This window comes from Ranitomeya variabilis, chromosome 4 (genome assembly GCF_051348905.1).
Source record: "Ranitomeya variabilis isolate aRanVar5 chromosome 4, aRanVar5.hap1, whole genome shotgun sequence".
NCBI classification, from domain to species: domain Eukaryota; kingdom Metazoa; phylum Chordata; class Amphibia; order Anura; family Dendrobatidae; genus Ranitomeya; species Ranitomeya variabilis.
The window spans coordinates 175,431,685-175,455,459 of NC_135235.1; positions in this window are offsets into that span (position 1 = coordinate 175,431,685).

Here is a 23,775-nt window from a genome sequence, read left to right on the forward strand (position 1 = left end):
GTCCAGTGCCTGGCATCGTTGTAATCAGATCCTTTTTGTTTGCTCCTATCTGCTGGTCCTGGTTCGTGCAAAATTAAGCTAAGTCCTGCTTCATTGTTTTTTGGGTTATTTGCTTGCTCTCATTTTTGTCCAGCTTGTACTAAATGTGATTCCTTACCTTGCTGGAAGCTCTAGGGGGCTGGTGTTCTCCCCCCGGGCCGTTAGACGGTTCGGGGGTTCTTGAATATCCAGCGTGGATATTTTTGATAGGGTTTTTGCTGACCATATAAGTTATCTTACTATATTCTGCTATTAGCTAGTGGGCCTCTCTTTGCTAAATACCTAGCTCATCCTTACGTTTGTCTTTTCCTCTTACCTCACCGTTATTATTTGTTGGGGGCTTGTATCCAACTTTTGGGGTCTTTTCTCTGGAGGCAAGAAAGGTCTTTCTTTTCCCTTGTAGGGTTAGTTAGTTCTCCGGCTGGCGCGAGACGTCTAGAATCAACGTAGGCACGTTCCCCGGCTGCTGGTATTTGTGGTGCTAGGATTAGATATATGGTCAGCCCAGTTACCACTGCCCTATGAGCTGGTTTTTATGTTTGCAGACTTAGAAACTATTTCTGAGACTCTCTGCCATTGGGGTCATAACAGTATGCCAGGCCAACATTGAATGTTTATTGCATTGCAGAAGTGGGATAATAAGAAAGGAAATTCTGAGTTTTTTTTTTTTTTCTTTCCTCTCTTCCTCCCCTTTACCTTTGAGTGGCTTGTGCTTGCTACAGACATGAATGTCCAGACCTTGATTACAAGTGTAGACCAGCTTGCTGCTCGTGTGCAGGGCATACAAGATTTTGTTACCAGTAGTCCAATGTCTGAACCTAAAATACCTATTCCTGAACTGTTTTCTGGAGACCGATTTAGGTTTAGGAATTTCAGGAACAATTGTAAATTGTTTCTTTCTCTGAGACCCTGTTCATCTGGAGATCCAGCTCAGCAAGTGAAAATTGTTATCTCTTTTTTACGGGGTGACCCTCAGGATTGGGCTTTTTCGCTAGCGCCAGGAGATCCGGCATTGGCAAATATTGATGCGTTTTTTCTGGCGCTCGGATTGCTTTACGAGGAACCCAATCTTGAAGTTCAGGCAGAAAAAGCCTTGCTGGCTATTTCTCAGGGCCAGGATGAAGCTGAAGTGTATTGCCAAAAATTTCGGAAATGGTCCGTGCTTACTCAGTGGAATGAGCCATTAAGCCATTAAGAATGTGATGGTGGGTTTCCCCATTCCTACAAGTCTGAATGATTCTATGGCGCTGGCTATTCAAATTGACCGGCGTTTGCGGGAGCGCAAAACCGCTAATCCTCTGGTGGTGTTGTCTGAACAAACATCTGATTTAATGCAATGTGATAGAATTCAGACTAGAAATGAGAGGAAAAATCATAGACGTCAGAATGGGTTATGTTTTTACTGTGGTGATTCTACACGTTATATCAGCATGCTCTAAACGCCTAACAAGGGTTGTTAGTCCTGTCGCCATTGGTAATTTGCAACCTAAATTTATTTTGTCTGTGACTTTAATTTGCTCATTGTCTTCTTACCCTGTTATGGCGTTTGTGGATTCAGGTGCTGCCCTGAGTCTTATGGATCTGTCATTTGCCAAGCGCTGTGGTTTTGTTCTTGAACCGTTGGTAAATCCTATTCCTCTTAGAGGTATTGATGCTACGCCATTGGCGGAAAATAAACTGCAGTTTTGGACGCAGGTAACCATGTGCATGACTCCTGAACATCGGGAGGTGATTCGTTTTCTTGTTCTGCATAAAATGCATGATTTGGTCGTTTTGGGTCTGCCATGGTTACAGACCCACAATCCAGTCTTGGATTGGAAGGCAATGTCTGTGTCTAGTTGGGGCTGTCAGGGAATTCATGCTGATTCCCCGCCGGTGTCTATTGCTTCCTCTACTCCTTCGGAAGTTCCTGAGTATTTGTCTGATTATCAGGATGTATTCAGCGAGTCCAGATCCAGTGCTCTGCCTCCTCATAGGGACTGTGACTGCGCCATAGATTTGATTCCAGGTAGTAAATTTCCTAAGGGAAGATTATTTAATCTGTCTGTACCTGAGCATGCCGCAATGCGTTCGTATATCAAGGAGTCTCTGGAGAAGGGGCATATCCGTCCATCCTCTTCCCCTCTTGGTGCGGGATTCTTTTTTGTGGCCAAGAAGGACGGATCTTTGAGACCTTGTATTGACTATCGGCTTCTGAATAAAATCACTGTTAAATTTCAGTATCCTTTGCCTCTGTTGTCGGACTTGTTTGCCCGGATTAAAGGTGCCAAGTGGTTCACCAAGATAGATCTTCGTGGTGCGTACAACCTTGTGCGCATTAAGCAAGGAGATGAATGGAAGACTGCATTTAATACGCCCGAAGGTCATTTTGAGTACTTGGTGATGCCTTTTGGGCTCTCTAATGCGCCCTCAGTGTTTCAGTCCTTTATGCATGATATTTTCCGGAAGTATCTGGATAAATTTATGATTGTTTATCTGGATGATATTCTGGTTTTCTCTGAAGATTGGGACTCACATGTGGAGCAGGTCAGGATGGTGTTTCAGGTTTTGCGTGAGAATGCTTTGTTTGTTATGGGCTCAAAGTGTCTGTTTGGAGTACAGAAGGTTCCCTTTTTGGGGTTTATTTTTTCCCCTTCTGCTGTGGAGATGGACCCAGTCAAGGTCCGAGCTATTCATGATTGGACTCAACCCACGTCAGTTAAGAGTCTTCAGAAGTTCTTGGGTTTTGCTAACTTCTACCGTCGTTTTATCGCTAATTTTTCTAGCGTTGTTAAACCTTTGATGGATATGACCAAGAAAGGTTCTGATGTTGCTAACTGGGCTCCTGCAGCCGTGGAGGCGTTCCAAGAGTTGAAGCGCCGGTTTACTTCGGCGCCTGTTTTGTGCCAGCCTGATGTCTCACTTCCCTTTCAGGTCGAAGTGGATGCTTCTGAGATTGGGGCAGGGGCCGTTTTGTCACAGAGAGGCCCTGGTTGCTCGGTAATGAGACCATGTGCTTTCTTCTCCAGGAAGTTTTCGCCTGCTGAGCGGAATTATGATGTCGGCAATCGGGAGTTGCTGGCCATGAAGTGGGCATTTGAGGAGTGGCGTCATTGGCTCGAGGGTGCTAAGCATCGTGTGGTGGTCTTGACTGATCACAAAAATCTGATGTATCTCGAGTCTGCTAAACGTGTTATGGTTTCCAATGGCAAGGAAACATCAGAAGCATAGAATAAACGGACAAGCTCTCGGGTGATGGAAACTAGAGCTGACCGTGATGCTAAACCTACACACCACACTAGAAGTAGCCAGGGGGCATTCCTGCGTTGTCTCTAGATGCCGCGCGCCAGCCGGAGAACTAACTACCCCTGGTAGAAGAAAACACAGTCCTGGCTTGCCTCCAGAGAATGTCCCCACAGGAGATAGCAGCCCCCCACATATAATAACGGTGAGAGCAGATGAAAAGACACACGTAGTATGAAAGCAGATTTAGCACAGAGAGGCCCGCTAACTAAATAGCAGAAAGATACAACAGAGGACTTCGCGGTCAGCTGCAAAACCCTTCAAAACACCATCCTGAAATTACCTTAACTCATGTGACAACTCATGCCACTGGAGTGGTAATTTCAGCCCAACAAGAGCTTCCAGCTGCAGAGATTCACATAAGTGCAAACTGGACAAAACATACAAAAATAGACTTAAGGACTAAAGTGTCCAACTTAGCTGAGCAGAAAACTGGGAGCAGGAACATGCAACAGAATCACTCTGGATACATTGATGGCCAGCATTAGAATGACTGAGGAGCAAGGTTAAATAGGATACTCCCACATCCTGATAGGAACAGGTGAACTGAGAAGGCAAAGCTTGCAGGACACCAGTACCACAAGAGACCACCGGGGGAGCCCACAAACCGAATCACAACAGTACCCCCCCCTTAAGGAGGGGGCACCGAACCCTCACAAGAACCACCAGGGCGATCTGGATGAGCCCTATGAAAGGCACGGACCAAATCAGAAGCATGAACATCAGAAGCTGTAACCCAAGAATTATCCTCTTGACCGTAGCCCTTCCATTTCACCAGATATTGAAGTCTCCGTCTGGAAACACGGGAGTCCAAGATTTTCTCCACCACGTACTCCAGTTCACCCTCAACCAGCACAGGAGCAGGAGGCTCAACAGAAGGCACAAGTGGTACCTCATACCTCCGCAATAATGACCGATGGAAGACATTATGGATAGCAAAGGATGCTGGGAGGTCCAAACGAAAAGACACAGGGTTAAGAATTTCCAAAATCTTATAAGGACCGATGAACCGAGGCTTAAACTTAGGAGAAGAGACCCTCATAGGGACAAAACGGGAGGACAACCACACCAAGTCCCCAACACGAAGACGAGGACCAACACGATGATGGCGATTAGCAAAACGTTGAGTCTTCTCCTGGGACAACTCCAAATTGTCCACCACCTGCCCCCAAATACGATGCAACCTATCCACCATGGTATCCACTCCAGGACAATCCGAAGACTCCACCTGACCAGATGAAAAACGAGGATGGAACCCTGAATTGCAAAAGAAAGGGGAGACCAAAGTGGCAGAACTGGCCCGATTATTAAGGGCAAACTCAGCCAACGGCAAAAAGGAGACCCAGTCATCCTGATCAGCAGACACGAAACACCTCAAATAAGTCTCCAAGGTCTGATTAGTACGTTCCGTCTGGCCATTTGTCTGGGGATGAAATGCAGACGAAAAAGACAAATCAATGCCCATCCTGGCACAAAACGCCCGCCAAAATCTGGACACAAACTGGGATCCCCTGTCGGAAACGATATTCTCCGGAATACCATGCAGCCGAACCACATTCTGAAAAAACAGGGGCACCAACTCAGATGAGGAAGGCAGCTTGGGCAAGGGCACCAAATGAACCATCTTAGAAAAGCGGTCACACACCACCCAAATGGCGGACATCTTCTGAGAAACAGGGAGATCAGAAATAAAATCCATAGAGATGTGTGTCCAAGGCCTCTTAGGAACAGGCAAGGGCAACAACAACCCACTAGCCCGAGAACAACAAGACTTGGCCCGAGCACAAACATCGCAAGACTGCACAAAAGTACGCACGTCCCGAGACAGGGAAGGCCACCAGAAGGACCTAGCCACCAAATCTCTGGTACCAAAAATTCCCGGATGACCTGCCAACGCAGAAGAATGAACCTCCGAGATGACTCTATTGGTCCACTCATCCGGCACAAACAATCTACCAGGCGGACAACGATCAGGCCGATCCGCCTGAAACTCTTGTAAAGCACGTCGCAGGTCTGGGAAGACAGCAGACAATATCACCCCATCCTTAAGTATACCCGTAGGTTTAGAATCACCAGGGGAATCAGGTTCAAAACTCCTAGAAAGGGCATCCGCCTTCACATTCTTAGTACCTGGCAGATACGAAACCACAAAATTAAACCGGGAGAAAAACAACGACCAGCGCGCCTGTCTAGGATTCAGACGTCTGGCCGACTCAAGATAAATCACATTTTTGTGATCAGTCAAGACCACCACCTGATGTTTAGCACCCTCAAGCCAATGACGCCACTCCTCGAATGCCCACTTCATCGCCAAAAGCTCCCGATTACCGACGTCATAATTTCGCTCGGCGGGCGAAAATTTTCGAGAAAAGAACGCACAAGGTCTCATCACTGAACAATCTGAACTTTTCTGCGACAAAACCGCCCCCGCTCCGATCTCGGAAGCATCAACTTCCACCTGAAAAGGAAGAGAAACATCAGGCTGGCACAACACCGGAGCAGAAGAAAAACGGCGCTTAAGCTCCCGAAAGGCCTCCACAGCAGCAGGAGACCAATCTGCAACATCAGCACCCTTTTTAGTCAAATCAGTCAAAGGCCTGACAACGCTAGGAAAACCAGTTATGAATCGACGATAAAAGTTAGCAAAGCCCAAAAATTTCTGAAGGCCCTTAAGAGAAGTCGGTTGCGTCCAGTCACAAATAGCCCGAACCTTCACAGGATCCATCTCAATAGAAGAGGGGGAAAAAATGTACCCCAAAAAAGAAATCTTCTGAACCCCAAAAACACACTTTGAACCTTTAACAAACAGAGAATTGGTCCGCAAAACCTGAAAAACCCTCCTAACTTGTTGAACATGAGATTCCCAGTCATCCGAAAAAATCAAGATATCGTCCAAATACACAATCATAAATTTATCCAGATATTCACGGAAAATATTGTGCATAAAAGACTGAAAGACCGAAGGGGCATTTGACAGACCAAAAGGCATCACCAAATACTCAAAATGGCCCTCGGGCGTATTAAATGCGGTTTTCCACTCATCCCCCTGCTTAATTCGCACCAAATTATACGCACCGCGAAGATCAATCTTAGAGAACCACTTCGCCCCCTCAATGCGAGCAAATAAATCTGTCAGCAATGGCAAAGGATACTGATACTTGACTGTGATCTTATTCAAGAGTCTATAATCAATACAAGGTCTCAAAGAACCATCGCTTTTAGCTACGAAAAAGAACCCCGCTCCAAGAGGAGACGAAGAAGGACGAATATGTCCCTTTTCCAAGGACTCCCTAATATACTCTCGCATGGCAGCATGTTCAGGTACAGACAGATTGAATAGACGACCCTTAGGAAATTTACTGCCAGGGATCAAATCTATGGCGCAATCGCAATCTCTGTGAGGAGGAAGAGAATTAAGAGTAGATTCCTCAAAAACCTCACGATAATCAGACAAAAACTCAGGAATTTCAGAGGGAATAGATGAAGCAATGGAGACCAAAGATGTGTCCCCATGATTTCCCTGACATCCCCAGCTTAGTACAGACATTGTTTTCCAGTCAAGGACTGGGTTATGAGTTTGCAACCATGGCAATCCCAGCACCAACACATCATGTAGATTATACAGTACAAGGAAGCGAATCACCTCTTGATGGTCTGGAGTCATACGCATAGTCACTTGTGTCCAGTATTGTGGTTTATTACTAGCCAATGGTGTAGAATCAATACCCTTTAACCCCTTCCCGACCTTTGACGCATACGCTGCGTCATGAAAGTCTGTGCCTTCCCGACCTATGACGCAGCGTATGCGTCATGGAATGATCGCGTCCCTGCAGATCGGGTGAAGGGGTTAATTCCTATTTTACCCGATCTGCAGGGAGAGGGGGAGTGGTGCTTCAGCCCAGGGGGGGTGGCTTCACCCCCCCGTGGCTACGATCGCTCTGATTGGCTGTTGAAAGTGAAACTGCCAATCAGAGCGATTTGTAATATTTCACCTAAAAAACTGGTGAAATATTACAATCCAGCCATGGCCGATGCTGCAATATCATCGGCCATGGCTGGAAATATTCACGTGACCCCCCCACACCCACCGATCGCCCCCCCAGGCCTCTGTTATGGGGTCCGGTCCCCTCCGTCCGCCTGCCGGCTCCCCCGTCCTCCTGTCCGCTCCCTCCTTGTTAGTATTCACCCCCCCTGTGCTCCGATTACCCCCCCTGTGCTCCGATCACCCCCCCCACCACCCCTTCATACTTACCGATCCTCCCGGTGTCCGGCCGTCTCCTCGCTGGGCGCCGCCATCTTGGAAAATGGCCGGCGCATGCTCAGTGCGCCCGCCGAATCTGCCAGTCGGCAGATTCCTTACAGGTACATTTTGATCGCTGTGGTAGGTTCTATCACAGCGATCAAAATAAAAAAAATAATAAATAACCCCCCCCCCCCCCCCTTTATCACCCCCATAGGGACAATAATAAAATAAAGAAATTTTTTTTTTTCTTTTTCCACTAGGGTTAGGGTTAGAACTAGGGGTAGGGTTAGGGGTAGGGTTATGGCATGTGCACACAGAGCGGATCGGCCGCGGATCGGCAGCGGATCGGCAGCGGATCCACAGCGGATCGGCAGCGGATACGCAGCGGATCCGCAGCGGATACGCAGCGGATCCGCAGCGGATCGGCAGCGGATCGGCAGCGGATACGCAGCGGATCCGCAGCGGATCGGCCGCGGATACGCAGCGGATCGGCCGCGGATCGGCAGCGGATCCGCAGCGGATCGGCAGCGGATACGCAGCGGATCGGCAGCGGATACGCAGCGGATCCGCAGCGGATCGGCAGCGGATACGCAGCGGATCGGCCGCGGATCCGCAGCGGATCGGCCGCGGATACGCAGCGGATCGGCAGCGGATACGCAGCGGATCGGCAGCGGATTGGCAGCGGATCGGCAGCGGATCGGCCGCGGATACGCAGCAGATCGGCAGCGGATATGCAGCGGATCCGCAGCGGATCGGCCGCGGATACGCAGCAGATCGGCAGTGGATACGCAGCGGATTGGCCGCGGATTCGCAGCGGATTGGCCGCGGATCCGCAGCGGATTGGCCGCTGCGAATTCGAAGCAGTTTTCCATCAAGTTTACAGTACCATGTACACCTAAGGAAAACCAAATCCGCTGTGCCCATGGTGCGGAAAATTCCATGCAGAAACGCTGCGTTGTATTTTCCGCAGCATGTCAATTCTTTGTGCGGATTCCGCAGCGTTTTACACCTGTTCCTCAATAGGAATCCGCAGGTGAAATCCGCACAAAAAAACACTGGAAATCCGCTGTAAATCCGTAGGTAAAACGCAGTGCCTTTTACCTGCAGATTTTTCAAAAATGGTGCGGAAAAATCTCACACGAATCCGCAAAGTGGGCACATAGCCTTAGGGTTAGGGTTGGAATTAGAGTTAGGGTACCGTCTCACAGTGGCACTTTGGTCGCTACGACGGTACGATCCGTGACGTTCCAGCGATATCCATACGATATCGCTGTGTCTGACACGCAGCAGCGATCAGGGACCCTGCTGAGAATCGTACGTCGTAGCAGATCGTTTGGAACTTTCTTTCGTCGCTGGATCTCCCGCTGTCATCGCTGGATCGTTGTGTGTGACAGCGATCCAGCGATGCGTTCACTTGTAACCAGGGTAAACATCGGGTTACTAAGCGCAGGGCCGCGCTTAGTAACCCGATGTTTACCGTGGTTACCAGCGTAAAAGTAAAAAAAAAAAAAAAAACGTACATACTCACATTTCGGTGTCCTTCAGGTCCCTTGCCGTCTGCTTCCCGCTATGACTGTCTGCCGGCCGGAAAGTGAGAGCACAGCACAGCAGTGACGTCACCGCTGCGCTCTGCTCTCACTGTATGGCGGCACTCAGTCAGAGCGGGAAGCAGACGGCAAGGGACCTGAAGGACACCGAAATGTGAGTATGTACGTTTTTTTTTTTTTACTTTTACGCTGGTAACCACGGTAAACATCGGGTTACTAAGCGCGGCCCTGCGCTTAGTAACCCGATGTTTACCCTGGTTACCTGGGACCTTAGCATCGTTGGTCGCTGGAGAGCGGTCTGTGTGACAGCTCCCCAGCGACCACACAATGACTTTCCAACGATCACGGCCAGGTCGTATCGCTGGTCGTGATCGTTGGTAAATCGTTATGTGAGACGGTACCCTTAGGGTTGGAATTAGGGCTAGGGTTGGAAATAGGGTTAAGATTAGGCTTGTGGTTAGGGTTAAGGATAGGGTTAGGGTTGTGTTGGGGTTACAGTTGTGGGTAGGGTTGGGATTAGGGTTAGGATTAGGGTTGGATTTAGGGTTACGGGTGTGTTGGGGTTAGGGTTGTGGTTAGGGGTGTGTTGGGGTTAGGGTTGTGATTATGGTTATGGCTACAGTTGGGATTAGGGTTAGGGGTGTGTTGGGGTTAGTGTTGAAGTTAGAATTGAGGGGTTTCCACTGTTTAGGCACATCAGGGGTCTCCAAATGCAACATGGCGCCACCATTGATTCCAGCCAATCTTGCGTTCAAAAAGTCAAATGGTGCGCCCTCCCTTCCAAGCCCCGACGTGCGCCCAAACAGTGGTTTACCCCCACATATGGGATACCAGCGTACTCAGGACAAACTGGGCAACAACTATTGGGGTCCAATTTCTCCTGTTACCTTTGCAAAAAAAAAAAATTACTTGCTAAAACATAATTTTGAGGAAAGAACAATTATTTTTTATTTTCACGGCTCTACGTTATAAACTTATGTGAAACACTTGGGGGTTGAAAGTGCTCACCACACATCTAGATAAGATCCTTTTGGGGTCTAGTTTCCAAAATGGGGTCACTTGTGGGGTGTTTCTACTGTTTAGGCACATCAGGGGCTCTGCAAATGCAACATGACGCCCGCAGACCATTCCATCAAAGTCTGCATTTCAAATGTCACTACTTCCCTTCCGATCCCTGACGTGCGCCCAAACAGTGGTTTACCCCCACATATGAGGTATCAGCGTACTCACAACAAACTGGGCAACAAATATTGGGGTCCAATTTCTCCTGTTACCCTTGTGAAAATAAACAATTGCTTGCTAAAACATCTTTTTTGAGGAAAGAAAAATTATTTTTTATTTTCACGGCTCTGCGTTGTAAACTTCTGTGAAGCACTTGGGGGTTGAACGTGCTCACCACACATCTAGATAAGTTCCGTGGGGGGTCTAGTTTCCAAAATGGGGTCACTTGTGGGGGGTTTCTACTGTTTAGGCACATCAGGGGCTCTGCAAATGTAACATGATTCCCGCAGACCATTCCATCAAAGTCTGCATTCCAAATCGTCACTACTTCCCTTCCGAGCCCCGCCATGTGCCCAAACAGTGGTTTACCCCCACATGTGGGGTATCAGCGTACTCAGGAGAAACTGGACAACAACTTTTGGGGTCAAATTTTTCCTGTTACCCTTGGGAAAATTAAAAAATTCTGGGCTAAAAAAATATTTTTGAGGAAAGAAAACACATTTTTTATTTTCACGGCTCTGCGTTATAAACTTCTGTGAAGCACTTGGGGGTTCAAAGTGCTCACCACACATCTAGATAAGTTCCCTTGTGGGTCTAGTTTCCAAAGTGGGGTCAATTGTGGGGAGTTCCTACTGTTTAGGCACATCAGGGGCTCTGCAAATGCAACGTGACGCCCGCAGAGCATTCCATTAAAGTCTGCATTTCAAAACGTCACTACTTCCCTTCCGCTCCCCGACGTGTGCCAAAACAGTGGTTTACCCCCACATATGGGGTATCAGCGTACTCAGGAGAAACTGCACAACAACTTTTGGGGTCCAATTTCTCCTGTTACCCTTGGGAAAATAAAAAATTGTGGGTTAAAAAATCATTTTTGAGGAAAGAAAAATAATTTTTTATTTTCATGGCTCTGCGTTATAAACTTCTGTGAAGCACTTGAGGGTTCAAAGTGCTCACCACACATCTAGATTAGTTCCTTGGGAGGTCTAGTTTCCAAAATGGGGTCACTTGTGCGGGAGCTCCAATGTTTAGGCACACAGGGGCTCTCCAAACGCGACATGGTGTCCGCTAATGATTGAAGCTAATTTTCCATTCAAAAAGCCAAATGGCGTGCCTTCCCTTCCGAGCCCTGCCGTGCGCCCAAACAGTGGTTTACCCCCACATATGGGGTATCATCGTACTCAGGACAAACTGGACAACAACATTTGGGGTCCAATTTCTCCTATTATCCTTGGGAAAATAAAAAACTCCGGGCTAAAAATCATTTTTGAGGAAAGAAAAATATTTTTTTATTTTCATGGCTCTGCGTTATAAACTTCTGTGAAGCACCTGGGGGTTTTAAGTGCTCACTATACATCTAGATTAGTTCCTTGGGGGGTCTAGTTTCCAAAATGGGGTCACTTGTAGGGGAGCTCCAATGTTTAGGCACACAGGGGCTCTCCAAACGCGACATGGTGTCCGCTAATGATTGAAGCTAATTTTCCATTCAAAAAGCCAAATGGCGTGCCTTCCCTTCCGAGCGCCCAAACAGTGGTTTACCCCCACATATGGGGTATCATCGTACTCAGGACAAACTGGACAACAACATTTGGGGTCCAATTTCTCCTATTATCCTTGGGAAAATAAAAAAACTCCGGGCTAAAAATCATTTTTGAGGAAAGAAAAATATTTTTTTATTTTCATGGCTCTGCGTTATAAACTTCTGTGAAGCACCTGGGGGTTTTAAGTGCTCACTATACATCTAGATTAGTTCCTTGGGGGGTCTAGTTTCCAAAATGGGGTCACTTGTAGGGGAGCTCCAATGTTTAGGCACACAGGGGCTCTCCGAACGCAACATGGTGTCCACTAACGATTGGAGCTAATTTTCCATTGAAAAAGTCAAATGGCGCGCCTTCTCTTCCAAGCCTTGCCGTGCACCCAAACAGTGGTTTACCCCCACATATGAGGTATCTGCGTACTCAGGAGAAATTGCCCAACAAATTTTAGGATCCATTTTATCCTGTTGCCCATGTGAAAATGAAAAAATTGAGGCTAAAAAAAATTTTGTGTGAAAAAAAAGTACTTTTTCATTTTTACGGATCAATTTGTGAAGCACCTGAGGGTTTAAAGTGCTCACTATGCATCTAGATAAGTTCCTTGGGGGGTCTAGTTTCCAAAATGGGGTCACTTGTGGGGGAGCTCCAATGTTTAGGCACACAGGGGCTCTCCAAACCTGACATGGTGTCCGCTAACGATGGAGATAATTTTTCATTCAAAAAGTCAAATGGCGCTCCTTCCCTTCCGAGCCTTACCATGTGCCCAAACAGTAGTTTACCCCCACATATGAGGTATTGGCGTACTCAGGAGAAATTGCCCAACAAATTTTAGGATCCATTTTATTCTGTTGCCCATGTGAAAATGAAAAAATTGAGGCTAAAAGAAAATTTGTGTGAAAAAAAAAGTACTTTTTCATTTTTACGGATTAATTTGTGAAGCACCTGGGGGTTTAAAGTGCTCACTATGCTTCCAGATACGTTCCTTGGGGGGTCTAGTTTCCAAAATGGGGTCACTTGTGGGGGAGCTCCAATGTTTAGGCACACGGGGGTTCTCCAAACGCGACATGGTGTCCGCTAAAGATTGGAGCCAATTTTTCATTCAAAAAGTCAAATGGCGCTCCTTCCCTTCCGAGCCCTGCCGTGCGCCCAAACAGTGGTTTACCCCCACATATGAGGCATCAGCGTACTCAGGACAAATTGGACAACAACATCCGTGGTCCAGTTTCTCCTTTTACCCTTGGGAAAATAAAAAAATTGTTGCGAAAAGATCATTTTTGTGACTAAAAAGTTAAATGTTAATTTTTCCCCTATTTGTTGCTTCTGCTGCTGTGAAACACCTGAAGGGTTAATAAACTTCTTGAATGTGGTTTTGAGCACCTTGAGGGGTGCAGTTTTTAGAATGGTGTCACTTTTGGGTATTTTCAGCCATATAGAACCCTCAAACTGACTTCAAATGTGAGGTGGTCCCTAAAAAAAATGGTTTTGTAAATTTTGTTGTAAAAATGAGAAATCACTGGTCAAATTTTAACCCTTATAACTTCCTAGCAAAAAAAAATTTTCTTTCCAAAATTGTGCTGATGTAAAGTAGACATGTGGGAAATGTTATTTATTAACTATTTTGTGTCACATAACTTTCTGGTTTAACAGAATAAAAATTCAAAATGTGAAAATTGCAAAATTTTCAAAATTTTCGCCAAATTTCCGTTTTTTTCACAAATAAACTCAGAAATTATCGACCTAAATTTACCACTAACATGAAGCCCAATATGTCACGAAAAAACAATCTCAGAACCGCAAGGATCCGTTGAAGCGTTCCTGAGTTATTACCTCATAAAGGGACACTGGTCAGAATTGCAAAAAATGGCAAGGTCATTAAGGCCAAAATAGGCTGGGTCATGAAGGGGTTAAAGGTATAGGAACTTCCAGAGGCTCTAGATCAAACCCACAGCGCCTGGCAAAGGACCAATCCATAAGACTCAAAGCGGCGCCAGAATCCACATACGCATCCGCAACAATAGAAGATAACGAACAAATTAGAGTTACAGACAAAATAAACTTGGACTGCAAAGTGCCAATAGCAGAGGATTTATCAACTTTCTTTGTTCGTTTAGAGCATGCTGATATAACATGAGTAGAATTTCCACAATAGAAGCACAAATGATTTTTGCGCCTATAAATCTGTCGTTCGCTTCTGGACAGAAAGCTATCACATTGCATACTCTGTGGTGCCTCTTCAGAAGACACCGCCAACTGGTGCACAGGTTTGCGTTCCCGTAAACGCCGATCAATCTGAATTGCCATTGTCATGGACTCATTCAGACCAGTAGGCGCAGGAAACCCCACCATGACGTCTTTTACAGCATCAGAGAGACCTTCTCTGAAAATTGCCGCCAGAGCGCACTCATTCCACTGAGTAAGCACAGACCATTTTCGAAATTTTTGGCAATATATTTCGGCTTCATCTTGCCCCTGAGAGAGGGCTATTAGGGCTTTCTCAGCCTGAATCTCCAAATTTGGTTCCTCATAAAGCAACCCCAAAGCCAGAAAAAACGCATCCACATTGAGCAACGCAGGATCCCCTGGTGCCAATGAAAATGCCCAATTTTGGGGGTCACCCCGCAGTAAAGAAATAACAATTTTTACTTGCTGGGCAGGATCTCCAGCAGAATGAGATCTCAGCGAAAGAAACAATTTACAATTGTATTTAAAATTTAGAAAACAAGATCGATCTCCAGAAAAAAACTCCGGTATAGGAATTTTAGGTTCAGACCGAGGAGCATGTAACAAAAAATCTTGTATATTCTGAACTTTAGAGGCAAGATTATTCAAATTGGTAGCCAGACTCTGGGGATCCATATTTCAACAGATAAAGTCTGAGCCATTCAGGGGTTAAGAGGAGAGGAAAACAGGAGACTGCAATTAGAGCTGGAGTGCAACTTCAGAGGAAGGAAAAAAAAAAAAAAAAGGTTTCACACAGTTCCTTTTCTCTCCTGCTTCAGCCTATAGATTAAACATTTGGGCTGGCCATACTGTTATGGTTTCCAATGGCAAGGAAACATCAGAAGCATAGAATAAACGGACAAGCTCTCGGGTGATGGAAACTAGAGCTGACCGCGATGCTAAACCTACACACCACACTAGAAGTAGCCAGGGGGCATTCCTGCGTTGTCTCTAGATGCCGCGCGCCAGCCGGAGAACTAACTACCCCTGGTAGAAGAAAACACAGTCCTGGCTTGCCTCCAGAGAATGTCCCCACAGGAGATAGCAGCCCCCCACATATAATAACGGTGAGAGCAGATGAAAAGACACACGTAGTATGAAAGCAGATTTAGCACAGAGAGGCCCGCTAACTAAATAGCAGAAAGATACAACAGAGGACTTCGCGGTCAGCTGCAAAACCCTTCAAAACACCATCCTGAAATTACCTTAACTCATGTGACAACTCATGCCACTGGAGTGGTAATTTCAGCCCAACAAGAGCTTCCAGCTGCAGAGATTCACATAAGTGCAAACTGGACAAAACATACAAAAATAGACTTAAGGACTAAAGTGTCCAACTTAGCTGAGCAGAAAACTGGGAGCAGGAACATGCAACAGAATCACTCTGGATACATTGATGGCCAGCATTAGAATGACTGAGGAGCAAGGTTAAATAGGATACTCCCACATCCTGATAGGAACAGGTGAACTGAGAAGGCAAAGCTTGCAGGACACCAGTACCACAAGAGACCACCGGGGGAGCCCACAAACCGAATCACAACATAAACGCCTGAATCCTAGACAGGCCCGCTGGTCATTGTTTTTCTCCCGTTTTGACTTTGTGGTCTCGTATTTACCAGGTTCAAAGAATGTGAAGGCTGATGCTCTTTCAAGGAGCTTTGTGCCTGACTCTCCTGAAGTCGCAGAACCAGTTGGTATTCTTAAAGAGGGAGTTATCTTGTCAGCCATTTCTCCTGATTTGAGACGCGTGTTGCAGAGATTTCAGGCTGGTAGACCTGACTCTTGTCCACCTGACAGACTGTTTGTTCCTGATAGGTGGACCAGCAGAGTCATTTCCGAGGTTCATTCCTCGGTGTTGGCAGGTCATCCGGGAATTTTTGGCACCAGAGATCTGGTGGCTAGGTCCTTTTGGTGGCCTTCCTTGTCACGGGATGTGCGGTCATTTGTGCAGTCCTGTGGGACTTGTGCTCGAGCTAAGCCTTGCTGTTCTCGTGCCAGCGGGTTGCTCTTGCCCTTGCCTGTCCCGAAGAGGCCTTGGACACACATTTCCATGGATTTCATTTCTGATCTCCCGGTGTCTCAGGGCATGTCTGTCATCTGGGTGGTATGTGATCGCTTTTCCAAAATGGTCCATTTGGTGCCTTTGCCTAAGCTGCCCTCCTCTTCCGATCTGGTTCCTGTGTTCTTTCAGAATGTGGTTCGTTTACACGGCATTCCTGAGAATATTGTGTCTGACAGAGGATCCCAGTTTGTTTCCAGGTTCTGGCGATCCTTTTGTGCTAGGATGGGCATTGAGTTGTCGTTTTCGTCTGCCTTTCATCCTCAAACTAATGGACAAACAGAGCGAACTAATCAGACTCTGGAGGCTTATTTGAGGTGTTTTGTTTCGGCAGATCAGGATGATTGGGTGACCTTCTTGCCGTTGGCTGAGTTTGCCCTTAATAACCGGGCTAGTTCCGCTACTTTGGTTTCGCCATTTTTCTGCAACTCTGGTTTCCATCCTCGTTTTTCCTCGGGACATGTGGAGCCTTCTGACTGTCCTGGGGTAGATTCTGTGGTGGATAGGTTGCAGCAGATCTGGAATCATGTGGTGGACAACTTAAAGTTGTCAAATGAGAAGGCTCAGCGTTTTGCCAACTGCCGCCGCGGTGTGGGTCCCCGACTTCGTGTTGGGGATTTGGTATGGCTGTCTTCTCGATTTGTTCCTATGAAGGTCTCCTCTCCTAAATTTAAGCCTCGCTTCATCGGTCCTTACAAGATTTTGGAAATCCTTAATCCTGTGTCCTTTCGCTTGGATCTTCCGGTGTCGTTTGCCATTCACAACGTGTTCCATAGGTCCTTGTTGCGGCGGTACGTTGTACCTGTGGTTCCTTCTGTTGAGCCTCCTGCTCCGGTGTTGGTTGGGGGCGAGTTGGAGTACGTGGTGGAGAAGATCTTGGATTCTCGTCTCTCCAGACGGAGGCTTCAGTATCTGGTCAAGTGGAAGGGCTATGGTCAGGAGGATAATTCCTGGGTGGTTGCCTCTGATGTGCATGCGGCCGATTTAGTTCGTGCCTTTCACGCTGCTCATCCTGATCGCCCTGGTGGTCTTGGTGAGGGTTCGGTGACCCCTCCTTAAGGGGGGGTACTGTTGTGAATTATACTTCTTGGCTCCCTCTGGTGGTTATTAGTGATATGACTCTGGGATTTTCTTTCCTCAGTTTGCACCCACCTGGGTCGTTAGTCCAGGGGTGTTGCTATATAAACCTCCTGGATCCTTAGTCCAGTGCCTGGCATCGTTGTAATCAGATCCTTTTTGTTTGCTCCTATCTGCTGGTCCTGGTTCGTGCAAAATTAAGCTAAGTCCTGCTTCATTGTTTTTTGGGTTATTTGCTTGCTCTCATTTTTGTCCAGCTTGTACTAAATGTGATTCCTTACCTTGCTGGAAGCTCTAGGGGGCTGGTGTTCTCCCCCCGGGCCGTTAGACGGTTCGGGGGTTCTTGAATATCCAGCGTGGATATTTTTGATAGGGTTTTTGCTGACCATATAAGTTATCTTACTATATTCTGCTATTAGCTAGTGGGCCTCTCTTTGCTAAATACCTAGCTCATCCTTACGTTTGTCTTTTCCTCTTACCTCACCGTTATTATTTGTTGGGGGCTTGTATCCAACTTTTGGGGTCTTTTCTCTGGAGGCAAGAAAGGTCTTTCTTTTCCCTTGTAGGGTTAGTTAGTTCTTCGGCTGGCGCGAGACGTCTAGAATCAACGTAGGCACGTTCCCCGGCTGCTGGTATTTGTGGTGCTAGGATTAGATATATGGTCAGCCCAGTTACCACTGCCCTATGAGCTGGTTCTTGTGTTTGCAGACTTAGAAACTATTTCTGAGACCCTCTGCCATTGGGGTCATAACATTAATGGTCTCAGGTTATTGCAAAGCAGCAACAGCTTACATGTCCAGCAAATGCAGATAGAAGTAAACACGGGCAGCAGATGAAGGAGGATTACTGGAAGCTTGTGTATGCAGCAGGAACTCAGAGCAGAGTAGCAGGATCACCACAACAGGTTCACAGGAGCAGGTGTATAGCCAGGGAGTAATCAGAGGTCAGGAGCTGGATGCAAGGCAGAATAATCTAGCACAGACTGAAGGCTGGGTTGGAGGTTTATAGCAGGAAGACACAGGGCACATGAGACCAAAGACGCCATCTTGAAAAAGGGCAGTAATGCACAAAAGGTAAAAAATGTTCAGAGTCCTGACATCCGTACTCCTTGAAGACATGTGCAGGTACTGTTGAGACAGCGGGGAGAAAAGTGACCGGATTCAAAGTAGAGTCTATAGATGGTCAAACCTGCTTATCCTTGCCATCAATACTGGAGTGCAACCAGATTCCCAACAACAGGTCTGAGATATCTACACCAGAGGTAGCAGCTCATCATACGCACTTGAAATGTATAGCTCACCTGATACCGGAACTGGACCAAGGAGCTCCAATCGTCTTACTCCTCGGAAGAGACATACTATAAGACCACAAGGCTAGAGGACAGATTAACGGCCCACAAAACGCCCCATATGCTCAGAGACTTGATCTAGGATGGGTCATTGTGGGAGACATCTGTGTGGGTGGAGCACACAGGCTGACACCAGTCAACAACATGCTCACCAATACTCTCAAAAATGGATGTCCGTCTCTCTTACAGCCATGCGAGAGCAGTTTCCTGATTAAAGAATTGCCACACAATGCCCCTCCACCTTGTCCGTTAGCCGATCCTTCCTGTGAAGACCATGCATGCGAAGGTCAGCAAGATCATATAGGGTGCACAGTTTTCCACAGGACAAGAGAAGACAACCAGGTAGCAACGTCCATAGAGGACAGACTGTTTTTGGACATCATGGATCGAGAGATAGTAAGAGATGAATCAAAGAGTTGGGTCGCATCTTTACCATTCAAACCACAGAGGCAACGTTTACCCAACAACAGAGAACTCGTCTACAGTCGATTTGTCTCCCTTACACGCAAACTGCAGAAGACACCAGAAACAAGAGGACACTTCTTTACCTTCATGGAGAGAATATTCCAGAGTGGCCACGCAGAAATTGCACCTGTACTTCAAGACTCCAAAGAATGTTGGTACTTACCTATTTTTAGCGTGTATCATCCGAAGAAACCAGGTCAGATAAGAGTAGTATTTGACTCAAGTGCCAGATACGAAGATGTTTCTTTAAACAACGTCTTTCTGTCTTGTCCAGACCTCAATAACAGACTTCTGGGAGTACTTCTTCATTTCCGCAAGGATGCAGTAGCATTTATGGCCGACATACAACAGATGTTTCACTGCTTCTTTGTTAAAGAAGAACACAGAAACTACTTGAGGTTCTTCTGGTACTGCGATAATGACCCCTACAAGGACATCGTGGAATATCGTATGAAGGTACACATCTTCGGGAACAGCCCCTCCCCTGCTGTCGCTATCTATGGCCTTAGACATTCAGCTAGAGAGGGTGAAGCAAAGTATGGATCGGATGTAAGATCGTTTGTGGAAAAGGATTTCTACGTAGATGACTGCCTGAAATCCACACCCACAGATGAGTCGGCAGTCAGTCTCCTAAAAAGGGCACAAGAAATGCTCGCTTTGTCCAATTTGAGGTTGCACAAAATTGCTTCCGACAGCCAAAAACTAATGGCAGCCTTTCCCTATCAAGATTACTTAACCAATTTAAAAGACTTGGATTTAAGCATGGACTCCCTTCCCATGCAGTGGAGCCTTGGTTTACTCTGGGATTTGAAAAAGGATGCATTTACCTTCCAGATCAGCGAAGAAGAGAAACCCTTCACGAGTAGAGGCGCCCTGTCCATTGTAAACAGCTTGTACGATCCTCTGGGATTTGTAACCCCTGTAACTATCCAAGGTAAAATGATGTTGAGAGACTTCACCCAAGAGATGTCCGATTGGGATGATCCGCTTCCCAGCAAGAAAAGAGACTTGTGGGTGAGATGGAAGAACTCTTTAGAAGCCCTGTCAAGTCTCTATGTGGCACGACCATATGCTTCCGAGCCATCAACAGAAGTCAAGATGCAAAGGCTTTGTATCTTCTGCGATGCCTCAACCAAAGCAATTGCAGCAGTAGTGTATTTGAAAACTACTGACATCAACGAACAATGCCATGTAAGGCTTGTTATGAGCAGGACAAAACTGGCTCCACTCCATGAGCACACAGTACCCAAACTGGAACTCTGTGCAGCTGTGCTAGCAGTAGAGTTAGGCTACTTTCACACTGGCGTTTTTTGTCCTCCGTCGCAATGCGTCGTTTTGGTCAAAAAACGCATCCTGCAAAAGTGCTTGCAGGATGCGTTTTTTGTCCATAGACTAACATTAACGACGCATTGCGACGAATTGACACACGTCGCAACCGTCGTACGATGGTTGCGCCGTGTTGTGGCGGACCGTCGCAACCATCGTGCAACGGTTGCGTCGTGTTGTGGCGGACCGTCGGCTGCAAAAAACGTTACATGTAACGTTTTTTGCTGCCGACGGTCCGCTTTTTCCGACCGTGCATGCACGGCCGGAACTCCACCCCCACCTCCCCGCACTTCCCAGCACCTCACAATGGGGCAGCGGATGCGCTGGAAAAATGCATCCGCAGCCCCCGTTGTGCGGCGTATACAACACTAGCGTCGGTAACCTCGGCCCGACGCTAGTGTGAAAGTAGCCTTAGCTGAACTTATCTCGACAGAAATCGACCTGGATGTCAAAGAAGTCGAGTTCTACACAGACAGCAAGGTAGTGCTGGGGTACACTCACAATGAAACTCGTCGCTTTTATGTCTATGTCAGCAATCGGGTGCTAAGGATAAGGAGGTCCACCTACCCTAAACAGTGGCACTATGTGTCCACACACCACAATCCTGCGGACCATGCAACCAGATCCGTTGAAGCAAGACACCATAAGGACACAACCTTGTTTACTGGCCCTACATTCTTATACCGTTCGACGCCATACATTGACGAGTCTAACACCTTTGAACTGGTGGATCCAGAGGCAGATGAGGAAATCCGCCCCCAGGTATCCATTCTACGTACGGTGACTAAAGACAATCACCTCAAATCCCACTGTTTCAATAGGTTCTCAACTTGGAACTCGCTTGTTCGTGCCCTCGTTTGTTTAATTTCTCAGACCAGTTGCGGAACTTTTCTTACTGTTTTCGCCAAAAGAACTGTAGGTGGCATCGGTTGATGCCAAGCGGGGAGTGTTCTGTCCATTCTAGGAAGGACAGTGTGGCTCGCATTATACATTGAAGTTTAGTAATACAGTGTTGATTTGCTGCGTTATAGCACCATCTAGTGGTGGTTAAATTTATAATCTGTGCCTTAGTAACAATTAGAGTGTTGCATTGTGGGATTGTACCAAGGTAGGCTGGAATAGGGAGACTCCATTATTTTCTGTGTACTCCCTGGGACACACATGCTCATGTGCTGTGCTGGAACCAGCTCACTTACTTGCCATCCTGGTTAAGTTTATCTGGTAAGATTGTTACCTCTGTTCTTATAATATAGTGTTGTACAGAATGTGATTTACTGTGTAGCAGCCAGCACATAGGAAATGTATTATCAGAGACTTACTGAATGTAGTTATATACTCAAGTTGCATCATACTGTATACTTTCTCTGTTAATTGTAAAGTATCAGCTGTGTTATTATTTGGCCCAATACTTATCTGTGTCATTTGTATTCTTAAAGTTTTACCGCGCGTTTACAATACCTGTTTACCAATAAACAAGTTAGACTACAGAGAACAGTCTGCTTATTTTGAAGACAGAAGTGGTTTATGCTGTATGTTGGATCACACACCGCCGTATCAACGTGTATGAAGACAGAACAGCTGTCACTGACATACCACACTGGCAAATATGTGGCCTTTTTATAATTTTGGAAGCTAAATAGCGCTGTATAGAATTTGAGTATCAGACAGCAAAAAAAGGGGACCACCGGCCTACAATGACCAAAGTTGGAGCACGCAGTTATATGAGGGCTTTCAAGGAAATACCACACTGGCAAAAATGCGGCCTGGTGGGTTTTTTTTAAATGCAAAATAGTGCTGTATAGAATTAGAGTAAAAGACAGCAAAAAAAAAGAGGTACACCAGCCTACAATGACAAAACTTGGAGCACGCAGATATACGAGGGCTGTCACGAAAATACCACACAGGCAAAAATGTGGCCTGTTTTTATTTACAATGCAAAATAGCACTGTATAGAATTAGAGTAACAGACAGCTAAAAAAGAGGTAAACCGGCCTACAATGACGAAACTTGGAGCACGCAGATATATGAGGGCTGTCATGGAAATACCACACTGACAAAAATGTTAACTGTTTTATTTTTAAAATGCAAAATGGTGCTGTATAGAATTAGAGTAACAGACAGCAAAAAAAAAGGTACACTGGCGTACGATGACCAAACTTGGAGCTCGCAGATATATGAGGGCTGTCAGGGAAATACCGCAAATATGTGACCTTTTTGATAATTTTGGAAGCTAAATAGTTACATAAAAAATTAGAGTATATGACAGCTAAAAAAGGGGTCCAACTGCCTACAATGCCCAAACTTGGAGCACGCAGATATGTGAGGGCTGTCACTGAAATACCACACTGGCAAATATGTGGCCTTTTTATTATTTTGAAAGCTAACTAGTGCTGTATAGAATTAGAGTATCAGACAGCAAAAAAAGAGGTCCACCGGCCTACAATGACCAAACTTGGAACACACAGATATATGAGGGCTGTCACTGAAGTATCTCACTGGTAAAAATGTGGCCTTTTTATAATTTTGGCAGCTGAATAGTGCAGTATAGAATTAGAGTAACAGACAGCAAAAAAAAGAGGTACACCAGCCTACAATGACAAAACTTGGAGCACGCAGATATACGAGGGCTGTCACGAAAATACCACACAGGCAAAAATGTGGCCTGTTTTTATTTACAATGCAAAATAGCACTGTATAGAATTAGAGTAACAGACAGCTAAAAAAGAGGTAAACCGGCCTACAATGACGAAACTTGGAGCACGCAGATATATGAGGGCTGTCATGGAAATACCACACTGACAAAAATGTTAACTGTTTTATTTTTAAAATGCAAAATGGTGCTGTATAGAATTAGAGTAACAGACAGCAAAAAAAAAGGTACACTGGCGTACGATGACCAAACTTGGAGCTCGCAGATATATGAGGGCTGTCAGGGAAATACCGCAAATATGTGACCTTTTTGATAATTTTGGATGCTAAATAGTTACATAAAAAATTAGAGTATATGACAGCTAAAAAAGGGGTCCAACTGCCTACAATGCCCAAACTTGGAGCACGCAGATATGTGAGGGCTGTCACTGAAATACCACACTGGCAAATATGTGGCCTTTTTATTATTTTGAAAGCTAACTAGTGCTGTATAGAATTAGAGTATCAGACAGCAAAAAAAGAGGTCCACCGGCCTACAATGACCAAACTTGGAACACACAGATATATGAGGGCTGTCACTGAAGTATCTCACTGGTAAAAATGTGGCCTTTTTATAATTTTGGCAGCTGAATAGTGCAGTATAGAATTAGAGTAACAGACAGCAAAAAAAAGGTACAGCGGCCTACAATGTCTAAACTTGGAGCACGCAGATATATGAGGGCTGCCATGAAAATACCACACTGGCAAAAATGTGGACGTTTTTTTTT